Raw genomic sequence first — 12,191 nt, forward strand, 5'->3', positions numbered from 1 at the left:
GAGCACACCAATCCCCAGTTCTATACAGAAATCCAGCAGCTTATTCTCAGCAGGGTGTTTGAGCTAAAAGAAGTACTTTCAAAAAAAGAACGGGCCAGATTTTGCTGAGTGCTTTGAAAATAAAGAATGGCTGCAGGAGCTAGCCTACTTAGCAGACGTTTTTCATCTTGTGAACCAGTTGAACAAGTCTCTGCAAGGCCCTGGAGAAAATGTTTTGACTTCAAGTGACAAGATTCTTGGATTTAAAAGGAAGCTGAAACTTTGGAAAAGTCATGTTGCAAAAGGAAATTTTGAAATGTTTCCACTGCTTTTTGGGCTTGAGAGTGAATAGGATATCAGAGAGTCTCAATACTTATTGGAGACCACCTGGAAGAACTGTAGAACAAAATTGTACAATGTTTTTCCTCCCTTTCAACACATGTATATGACTGGGTTAGGGACCCTTTCTCTGAATCATCTGCTCAACCTGAGAACTTGACTTTGAGAAAAGAGGAAGAACTTTGTGAGATGCCTTCTGATCGTGCACTCAAGATGAGATAATACTGACCTGTCCCTGGACAACTTCGGGATTTCTGTGAAAGAAAAGTACTCTATCATTCATCGGAATGCAATGAAAATTTTGCTACAGTTTTCAACTTCTGACATGTGTGAGCAAGTTTTTCTTGTTTAACAATCATCAAGAGCAAGGATAGAGATCATCTCATTTCAGTTGAAGGTTAGACTTATGTGTGCTTGTCTCAAGTTCAAGCCAGTATCGAGCATTTGTGCAGCAAAAAACAAGCACACGTTTCATATGCTAGGCCTATATTTGACCCTGATCATGCCACTTAGTAAGAAAACGTTTCTTCAAAGTCTTGTATAAAATTGTGGCTTAGGCTGTATTTTTATTCATATTGTTTTGGCTTATGGTTTTTAGTATCTTTACCATTCAACATTGTCAATAAATTTTCATGTTGTAAATAGCATTAACTAAAATCAATTTACAACCTTTATTTAAATTAAATCTACAGAGCCTACCTTTAGAAAAATTAAATCCCATTTTGGCTTAAGCCAGTTATTTAACAGAAATTTATTATGTTTGCCTTATGAGTTTTTAAAATTTATGAAAGAGAAGGAGATTAATTACAAGAAAGTTAAGCTAAGCTTAACCACCTGTTTTTTCAAGAAAGGTTGGCTAAAAATTCATTCTGAACTCAAAAGAGCATTAACAATGATTTTTGGACTATTATAACCACAAGTTACTGATCACGCTAACATACCGTGAGCTGTAGATATAATATTTTTTACGCAGGGGTTCCCTGAGACCTGAAAATTATTTTAAGGGTTCCTCCGGGGCAAAAAAAAAGGTTGAGTAGACTGCTCTACACATTAAGCCTGTGATATAATAACTGTAATAACTTGCACTAAAGTCCATTTCCGAAATTCAGATACATTTGAAACTAAACGATTTACAATTGAATTTCAGAAGAGCATGATGTACATCAGCTTCTACATTGTAAGTTAAGCAAGTACCACAAAGGCTACATTTCCACCTACTGTCTTGCATTTGTACATTAGCTAGACCTATCAGTAGGCGCTCAGACGGAGACGAGAGGGCATACAGGAATGAGAGATACCAGCTAATTGAGTGGCGTCACAGCAACAACCTAGTAAATGGACCTCAGAAATTGGAGGACGAGGGAAAATGAACCAATCCTCATAGAGGGATCAGAAGTAGAAAGAGTGAGCAGTTTGAAGTTCCTAGGTATCAAGATCTCTGAGGATCTGCTCTGGTCCCAATATATGAATGCAGCTATAAAGAAGGCAAAACAGCAGCTATATTTCATTAGGAGGTTGAAGACATTTAGTTTGTCAACTAAGACACTTGAAAACTATATTGATGTACCTTGGAGAGCATTCAGAGAGGCTACGTCACTGTCTGGTATGGGGAGGGGGGGTTTGGGTCTCCTGCACAGGACCGAAATAAAGTTGTAAAATTAGTCAGCCCCATCTTTGGTACTAGCCTCCATAGTATCTAAAAGATCTTCAAGGAGCGTTGCCTCAGAAATGTGACCGCTATTATTAAAGACCTCCATCACCCAGGGCATGCCCTCTTCTCATTGTTACCAGCAGGATGGAGGTTCAGAAGCCTGAAGACGCACACTCAGTGATTCAGGAACAGCTTCTTCCCCTCTGCTATACAATTTCTAAGTGGGCGTTAGACACATAAACACAACCTCACTTTTTTAAACTTATATATTACTTATGTTTTGCACTATTTTTAATCTATTTTTTATACTTACTGCAATTGATTTACTTGCTTATTTTTTCTTTCTATTTTATTCTGTATTGCATTGTACTACTGCTGCTAAGTTGACAAATTTCATGACACATGCCTGTGATAATAAACCTGATTCTGATTCTAATATTCTCTACTCTAGAGTTATAACTGATCTAGACGATGGTATCAAAATGAACATCAGCTAATAGCAATCCAAAGCTTGTTGGGCGCAGAATGAAATCCTGCACAAATTAATTAAGGTTGAGGTTCCTGTGTCTGCAATACAAAGGTGCTCATTTAACCTATGAATCTTCTAAATCCATTTTGTCTTTATTGTTGTAAATTCTAAATTACATTCCACTGAAAAAAGCATCACACCTGTGATAATAGTTTCAGTTTAAATGGACTATGTGCAGGTAGCTTTGAGGATTAGCCTGAAGCTTAATCGTTTACCTGTCTCTATTGTTGTGCCTATATTGGAAAGATTGCTTCTAATATTTTCCTTCTGTACTTGCTGCACATTGTCAGCTGGGTATTTAGAGATAGAGTGAGCCCAGTAGATATTTTTAGAAATTTCATTAGGGATTTAACATCCCTCACTGGAGAAACCCATTGCATGGCATTTGATGAAAAATAGGTCATACTTCTGCAAGGTCCTCAGTGATATCCCATATTCTACAGGCCAGAGACAAAATAATATACTGTTACTGTAGGAAACAGTAGAAGCTGACTGGTTTTCATTCTATGTAGCTATTATCTATAGATGAGGAGAATGATAATTTGTACTCCTTTTCTGCTTTTCCAGTTTGGGACAACCCACAATAAAAAAAAATATCATTGTTGTTAATCTTTTATAAATGAAAGTAAACAGATACATAACAACTCATACAAAATTCTGGAGGAACTCAGCAAATGAGGAAATGAATAAACAATCGAAATTTTGGACTGAGACCCTTCTTCAGGACTGGAAAGGAGAGGTGAAGGTGACAGAATAACAAGATGGGGGAGAGGTAGGAGAATAGCTAGAAGATGATACATTAAGCCAGGTGGATGGGAAAGATAAAGAGATGGAGAGGAAGGAATTTGGTAGGAGAGGAGAGTGGACCAGAGGAGAAAGGGAAGGAAGGAACCCAGGGCAGGGAGGGGGGCAATGGTACAGATAGGTACATGAGAAGATGTAAGGGGCCAGAGTTGGGGAATAGAAGAAGAGGGGAGGATGAGGGGGGGGGGGAATACTGGAAGGAGAAATCAATATTCATGTCATTAGGTTGGAGGCTACCCAGTTGGAATAAAAGGTGTTGCTCCTACACCCTGAGGGTGGCCTTATCATAACACAAGAGGAGGCCATGTACTGACAAGATGCAAAAATAACAGTACTCTATTTCTATTGTATTTTATTTAAGATAACAAGTAGAAGCAAAATCTCAGAACAAGTATAAGCCTTTTCTCTTTCATTAAATTGAAAACAAAACTAAAGTTTAACTGTTTCTTTTTCAGGAAGTAGAAACAGAAAATGCAAAGATTACTCAATTCTATAGTCAATGGATACAGCAGTTATGAAGTTGTTCCAAAGGAACAAAATAACAAATAGTTACAAAGTTTTTGACCCTGATCCTATAGATGTGACATTTTGATCATCCTGTGAGATGATGCAGAATTCGGGAGAAATATGCCTAATGATTATCGAACACAAAGCATTTGTCTTCTTTTTCTTCTTCTTCTCTCACTATTCACTATTTCCTCCTTCTTTTATATAACCATAACCATATAACATATAACCATATAACAATTACAGCACAGAAACAGGCCATCTTGGCCCTTCTAGTCCGTGCTGAATGCTAACTCTCACCTAGTCCCACTGACCTGCATTCAGCCCATAACCCTCCATTCCTTTCCTGTCCATATACCTATTCAATTTTTTTTTAATGACAATATCGAACCTGCCTCTACCACTTCTACTGGAAGCTCGTTCCACACAGCTACTACTCTCTGAGTAAAGAAGTTCCCCCTCGTGTTACCCCTAAACTTCTGCCCCCTAACTCTCAACTCATGTCCCCTTGTTTGAAACCCCCCTACTCTCAATGGAAAAAGCCCATCCATGTCAACTCTATCTATCCCCCTCATAATTTTAAATACCTCTATCAAGTCCCCCCTCAGCCTTCTACGCTCCAAAGAATAAAGACCTAACTTGTTCAACCTTCCTCTGTAATTTAGGTGCTGAAACCCAGGTAACATTCTAGTAAATCTTCTCTGTACTCTCTCTATTCTGTTGACATCTTTCTTATAATTCAGTGACCAGAACTGTACACAATACTCTGAATTTGGCCTCACCAGTGCCTTGTACAATTTTAACATTACATCCCAGCTCCTATACTCAATGCTCTGATTTATAAAGGCCAGCATACCAAAAGCTTTCTTCCGCACCCTATCCACATGAGATTCCACCTTCAGGGAACAATGGACCATTATATCCTAGATCACACTGTTCTACTGCATTTTCTCTATTAAAAAGAAGAATCTATTTACTTATCTTCCTTTTCCACTATTGTCCCACAGGCCTTGGTAAACAAATTCCTACTCCTCAGTCTAAATACACCACAGTGCAACTAGGTGTTGGACTCCCAAACAAACAGTCCTCAGAGAGTCAGGATGCCCAACCACTCCTCCCTCCCCATCATGCTCATCCAGGTGCACCCCTGAGCTGTGTGGGATTGCTGTACACTATACTTGAACATGGCTGCATGACCAAACACCCAAGTAATCACATTGTCAAGTTCGCCGATCCCACCACAATGGCAGGGGGTCATTGCTACTATCATTGTTATCAATATTTTGTTTCTCCTTTTCCTCTTTTTTTGGTTTTATGACTTCTGAAGTGACCAATGAGGTCAATGAATGACAGAAAGTGCCGACTGGTGGTGGGGTGGGGGGGAGGGGAGATTGAGTAGATAGTTTATTAGATGGTGGGTATTCCTGATCTTAGATTGTCAATACTATATCAAATACCCCTTCTGCACTTTGAACAGTCATGGGCTAGAAATACCCAAGAGACAAAGGTGATGTTCTATTTCTTCAAAAAGGTTTTCAACACATCCTCTTATCCTTTCCTCTGTTGACTTGGTAGTCTCTGATTATAACAAAGTTTGTAATGATGTGTCTGTTTCAGATTTTGTATCAGATGAGGCCATCTAACATATTGACTAAATTCAGCTGGGATATTGGCTGGGCAGGGCACAATGACATTGGTTCCTTTACCCTGTCAGTGAGTTTGGAGGGTTTTGTCAAGTTATTGTTGGTAGTGTTTCTTTCTAGTGCCTGAATTTGCCTGCTGAAGATGGTCCACCTCTCAGAGGCAAGCTGCAGAGCACAACTGCTACTGTCTATTAGACAATGAATTTTGAGTCTGGTCTGAGGTCTTCAACATTGGATAGCCTCTTCCTTAATCATCATTAATATCCAGCTTCACTAAGTTGTGGCTCTTAAAGGAAGGAGTGGTCCATGTTTTCCAAGATCTTCTCGTGAACCTCTACTGCAGTTGGGGCAGGTTGAAGATATCTGTCCTGGTGATATTAAGTGCAAGTTCCATCCTCTTACATGCTTCAACTCAGAGCACGGTCTCCAAATGAACACAATATTTTTCTGCAATACTGTGTCTCTCCTTCACCAGACTTTCCTTGAGATCCAAGTTAATCTTCAGAACTAATGCAAAATTATTCAATCTACAGTGATTACAGCCAGAACCAATGACAGCCAAACCTCAGGTGTCAACTTTCAGGGTGCAGACAGTACTTGCAAATGGGCATGCTTGGAGGCTGTGCCCCAAGCCATTGTTGATGAAGCTATGGTAACTGGAAAGAGAGCAAGAGGTGAAATGAGGAAAATATGATGTAGTGTCCTTTTATGATCTGGAACAGACTGCCCGAAAAGACAATTGACAATTCAATTCAATGGTTATCAAAGGGTATTAGAAAACTTCACAAAGGGGAAACATTTATAGAGAAATACAGAAAGAACAAGGGATATGAAACTAATTGGATAGATCTTTCAAACTTTGAACAAAAGCCCAAAGGAAAATGTGACCTCTTTTCTGTGTTCTATCAGTATGACAGCCAACAATTTAATAAACGCATAAGGATGGACAATTTAACTGGTCAGTATTTCCAATAACATTCTAAGTCAATCTTTTGAAAAACACTTTTGTAATTTTGCTCTAAGTGATAAAGGTAAAAATCCACTTCCTATACTTACACTGGCAAGCAAAACCAATTTGATTTTTTTGTGACTTTACATTCCATCAAGTTTGAATTGACTGCTGAAATTAATTTTCTCAAATGAATACCAGTAATGTATAAATCTGATTGCTTTGGCTGTTACATAGGGTAGTTTGTTTGCCACTGAATCAAAAGGGTGTGTTCAAGTCTCAATCCAGTAAACTGAGCACCAAAATCTTGGCTGACAGTCCATTGTAGAATTTAGAAAGTGCTGTGCTGTACTGTCAGAGGGATTATCGTTAAGAAAAGACAATAAATCAATTATTTTCCTGCCTGCTCAGGTAAATATAAAGTATGCCATATCACTTCTGTGGAACATGGTAAGGGAGTTCTCCGCAGTGACTAGGTTAACATATATGTCTCAAATCAACATCATTATAAGTAGAGAATGTGGTTAACATCAAATGACAATTTTAGAAGATATGTTATGTGTAAAATATATTTCACATTTCCTTCATTACAATTGTGGCCACTCTTTAAAAAATAGTTTATATTTGTTAAATACTCTGGTTGTAAAAATAGATATAGAAATGCAAATTTTCTTATTTTCTATTTGGGGATGAATGGGCTTTTAAATGTTGTGACATTGTTTCCTACAATTCAACAAGTTAGGTTATACAGATGCAATGCCTCACTTTTTTAAATCATTTATTATCATTGGCACAGAACTATGTTACATTCAGGTTGATAGTATTCAAAAAGCATACATTAATCCCATTTACTTTTGTCTTGCTGACATGGAACATAAATCAGTGAACTCACTTTAAACTGCTTGTATTCTGCTTTGTCAGAGGAACATAATATGCATTAGGTGGGGGAGTAAGATAGCTCACAGAATGATGGAAATGTTTCCTTCCCTCGTGAAAATTTGCATAATGAATGAAACACAGCAGGTGAATAGAACTTGCAGTACTGTGTAAAAGTCTTAGGCACATTAAATTTTTTATGATTTCAGATGGTATGGCCTCCATGGAGCCCTGATCTCGACATCATCGAGGCTGTTTGGGATTACCTGGAGAGACAGAAACAAGCGAGACAGCCAAACTATTCAGAAGAACTGTGGCAAGTTTTCCAAGATGAACAACTTTGTTCAAGTTTTCCAAGTTGAACAACCTACCAGCAGATTTTCTTCTAAAACTGCATAACAATGTACCTAAGAGAATTGATGTACAGTAGTTCAAAAGGTGAGGGTGGTCACCCAAATATTGATTTGATGTAGTTTTTATAGTAATTTTTTGATAATTTGCAACTTTTCATTTCATTAGTTTTGAAAGCATCTTTGCTTTACAGAATTTTTACATGTACATAATACTTTTGCACAGTCCTGTATATGAACAACAAGTTTGCTACTTCACTGTGTTAGTTATTGTATAAATATTCTTCATTGTTGCTGTCACCATTATGATAATGATCAAAACATACACTATGTTTTAGGAACAGCTTCTTCCCCTCTGCCATTAGATTTCTGAAAGGTCCATAAGCCCATGAACACTACCTCACTATCCTGCTTCATTTTTGTACCACATCTGTACATTTTTTACATTTCTTGTTATAACTTATGGTACTTTTTTTACATGGGGCACTGTACTGCTGCCTCAAAGCAACATATTTCATGACATATGTCAGTGTAAAGAAACTTGATTCTGATTCTAACTTTCACAGTCCTTGTTGTTGTGTTAAACAATGAACCTTTCTCTTCACTCGACAATTTGTGACTCAAAACAATGGCACCAGTTGATGTTCACTGGCCATGGATGATGAGTCTTTGTAACTATAATAGCAAAATCTTCATCAGCATGAATTCAGTATTTGCCAGTAGTTTCTTCTCTCAGTTTTAGTTGTTAAAAAGATACTTATGCTCTCCACTAATGTTGGAAAATACACAGCACATGTTCCTGTTCTGCCAACCCAGATCTCATGAACGTTTAACTAACTTGGTAATCTTAGTTAAATTCAGCACATGAACTTCAATCTATTCAGCAATAATCAATAAATTTACTCTTTATGTAGCAGAAGACAAACATTTTTACGCAGTGAACTTTGCAACGATTCTATAGATTCATGGCTTATTTTTCATTGGTATTAACAGATACAGAGAAACTTTTTTGATGTGTGTTTGGTGTGGGGAAGGGGAGGTTGTGGTTGTTTTGTCGATGGTGCATTGTTGGTTGGAGGAGGGAATGTGACCAATGATAAATGCATTGCTAAATTTCAGTTCTTGGTTAAACTTTGTTCCATTAAAGCCAACAAAATAACAATGCTCATATAAATGTTTCATGCAAAGGATCAAATATAAATTTCTTCCCCCATTCTCCTACCCAGCTCTATCTGCTTGAGAAAAAATACCCTGCGGTGTAGATGGAAATTTTAATTATCGAGAATTTATAACTAATATTGACTTAGCAAGAGCCTCCAACTGTTAAAAGTTTAAACCTGTAAGATGTGTCGGAAGCCTGCTGGTAGAACAGATGCAAATCAATATTACAGAGGACAAAAATGAAATAATTAAAATAGGAAGCAATGACTTGCATTTATATAGCACCCTTCACCACTTGCAGAGCATACCAAAACACTTATAAACTGCATTTTTCAATGTGCAGTAGATTTCCAATGCAGAAAGCATTGCAGCCATTTTCTTTCCCCTAGCCAGCTAACACAAATGACAATAAAATGAGCTGAATTTCTACTTTGAACTGATGATTTGGCAACCATTGGTGTTAAACTCTCCAAGATAAGTCTCACAGATTTTGCGGAGCCACAATAAGTCCATGACATGCTGAGTGATAAAGAATGGCATCTGTTAATCTGCCCTGTTACTGCATTCCAGTTGGAATGCAATGGAGCAACAGGATTGTGTTAAGGTCTCACAGCACAATGCTGTAGAGTTTGTCATTCTGACTCTGCAGCAGAAAAAAAAAGCCCAATGGAGGAGTAATCCTATCCATTTCAATGGGGATTCCGAAAATTGAAAGTTTTGTTATGCTGAGCAAAAGTAAAATAAAATAAAATTTTAAAAAAAGAAAAATTTAAGCTCAGTTATTTCAATGCTATCTTTAATTATTTCTTGGTGTCTTCCTGAACAAACTTCATGACATATGCTGGTGATATTAAACCGATTCTGAAATGCTTCAATCATGTTCAGTAATTTTTAAAGCCTTTGTTGTAGAAGTTAAATGCTCCTGAGCACAGAGAGATTTAAGACCCGTCTCAGACTCATGCCCCCCCTCCCCTGACAATTCTGTGACATGAGGCCCCAGCACAATGTAGCCAAGAGCCTCATCTACACTGAGGCCTTGCTGGAAGCCCTTCATGTGTGATTGAGCATGGTGGTTCATGTTGAGAATTTGGCTAAAGTGGGTGGGCAGAAACCCCAGGTAACAAATCCAGCTGAAATTAAAGCTTACTAACATGATAATCTCTTTTTTTCTTTGTAAAGTTGAGAAATAACTGTAGGCTGAGAAACAGCACAGGATTTACCTGCTCCTCTTCAGAATTATGCTGAGAACATCTGAAAGCAGATGTATCCCCACCTTTAAAATTTCACCCAAAGTAAGTCACCTACAGTACAACATCATGATGGCATCAAAGAGTCAGCATAGACATTCTGTAGAAAGACCTGAATCCAGCACCAACTAACTCATTGTTGAGGATAGGGCTAACTGTGGCACATAACATGAAGTAAAATAATAATATTTGACCAGAAAGAGCCCAAGATTTGTAACTGATGAGAACTGAGCTAATAAGTAATTACATTTTGACCCAAAACATGAAACCATTAAATTCTTCCACCCTGGTAAGGTCTCAGCTTCACTACTCAGACTTTCAGATGCTTGGCTAAGCCATCAGGGAGCTAATATAATAAATCCCTGCCCTTTGGCCCTTTGGATGAGCTGTCTCCTTGAAAGAGCTACCAATTCACCCTATTTCAGTGCCTTTTGCCAGGACCAATTTATAATGTAACTCTTCAACAAATTTCTCAAAACTCACCTGAATTAAGTGAGAGGACATTACCAGGATTTGCAGGTTTTCTCCAAAGTCTATCGCATTTTTAGACCAATCATAATAATTATATGCATATGCGCATATTTGAACTAATTGGGTTCCTTCAAACTCATTAGTGAATTTTTATAAAATAGTGTAATTAAGCCTCTGCGGAAGAAGCCAGGCTTTGAGCTGTCACTATTGGTAAAATAAACCCCATTGTCCAGTGCACTTGTCATTATCTTCCATTTCTTAAGGGACAGAACTAATTGCATAGTGAGTTTAGCTGCTGCAATTTTCTGGTTTTTTAAACTTTCATCATACTGCTTTTATAATAACTCTTGCGTAAGTTAGAGGTTTGATTAGAATTTCATCCAGCTGACAGGCAGGGCGTGAAAAATTCCCTCTGCCCCGGTTAATAAGGTCTACCACTACAATTGGCATTTTCAATTTAATTTAATGAGGAAAATGTTAATAATATATGACTTTGTATTATATACAGGCAAACTAGAGAAGGAATAAGGGTACGTGCAACAGAGTTGAATCTGACAAATCAAATATTGGCTTGTCTTTTTTGAGATCACAGAAATGATTTAAGAATTTAACTTCAGTGAATGTCCTTTCATTCTCTATTTCTTCCTTTTTTCTATTTGCTCCACCAGGTACCGACCCCACCCTAACAAAGACCATGCAAACAAAATCCAGATGGACAACCTGAAGGGTTCACTGCACTGTGATGACTGCCTTGTTTCAGATAAGATTTTAAATCAATCCCATGTGCTCTTTCAGGAGGACATTAGAAGCTTTGCTGCACTGTTATAAAGAAGAGCTATTCTTCTAAACCAATATTCATCCCACACTAGCAATTGTTAAATCCATTCTATTAGTCATGGTACTTGCCAATGCAAACATACACGATTCAACACCTGAGTCAGGCAACTGCATGCAGACCTTTCAGCCAACATAGTCCATGCTGACAATCAAACTCACATTTACACAAAACTAACTTACTGGATATTTTCTATAGCTCTACAGTTTATAGCTTTTATTTTCCTTTATCTGCATTTTCTTTCTCTTCAGTCTGTCAATTACCTATCAACTGGATAGCATAATCAATATCTTAAACCCAGACCTAACCTTATCATTCCTCCATGCTCACTACAACTTGAAACTAACTTGTTTTCTCTTGTTATCAAATTCAAAGGGTCTTTGATCTGAAACAGATGACACGAGACCTATTAAGTGTTTACAGAATTTTCATTTTTTTGCTACTAAAGTCTGCAAGCTGCTGCTTTACTGTTTATGAGAGTTTGCTCTGTGTACGTTGGCTGCTGCTTTTCCTATATTCCGACAATGAAGAGCACTTCAAAATTATTTCTGTGGTTGTTATGTGCTTAGGGAGTTTCAGTGGTTGCTGGATATGCTGTGAGATTCCTGGTCATTGATATCTTTTGATATTTGAACGTGAAAAGAAGACAAAGCAAATAACTTAGCTGCCATTTCCTTGTTTCCTACTATTCATTTCTCAGCCTCACTTTCAAGAGGTTCAAAGCATTCATTCCTCAGCTACATTCTTCCTCTTTTCCATAGAGTCTCTGGATATCTGCTTTGATATTATTTGGAAAAATTTCTAGTTCTCTTGTCTGCCAATGGCAATGCCAAATTGTATGGTCTAGTTT

At 37.6% G+C, this 12,191-nt stretch overlaps 1 long non-coding RNA gene across 1 annotated transcript in view; it reads left to right on the forward strand.

The window, feature by feature from the left end:
• LOC140713766 (uncharacterized) overlaps positions 1-11,340 on the forward strand; it is a 76,533-nt gene extending 65,193 nt beyond the window's left edge. Inside the window, exons 2-3 of the long non-coding RNA XR_012095728.1 lie at positions 7,487-7,715; positions 11,175-11,340. This is a non-coding gene — a long non-coding RNA (uncharacterized lncRNA). The remainder of the gene's footprint in view (positions 1-7,486; positions 7,716-11,174) is intronic.
• The last annotated feature ends 851 nt before the right edge of the window (positions 11,341-12,191 follow it).

The sequence above is a fragment of the Hemitrygon akajei genome, chromosome 20 (genome assembly GCF_048418815.1).
Source record: "Hemitrygon akajei chromosome 20, sHemAka1.3, whole genome shotgun sequence".
In the NCBI taxonomy this organism is placed as follows: Eukaryota; Metazoa; Chordata; class Chondrichthyes; order Myliobatiformes; family Dasyatidae; genus Hemitrygon; species Hemitrygon akajei.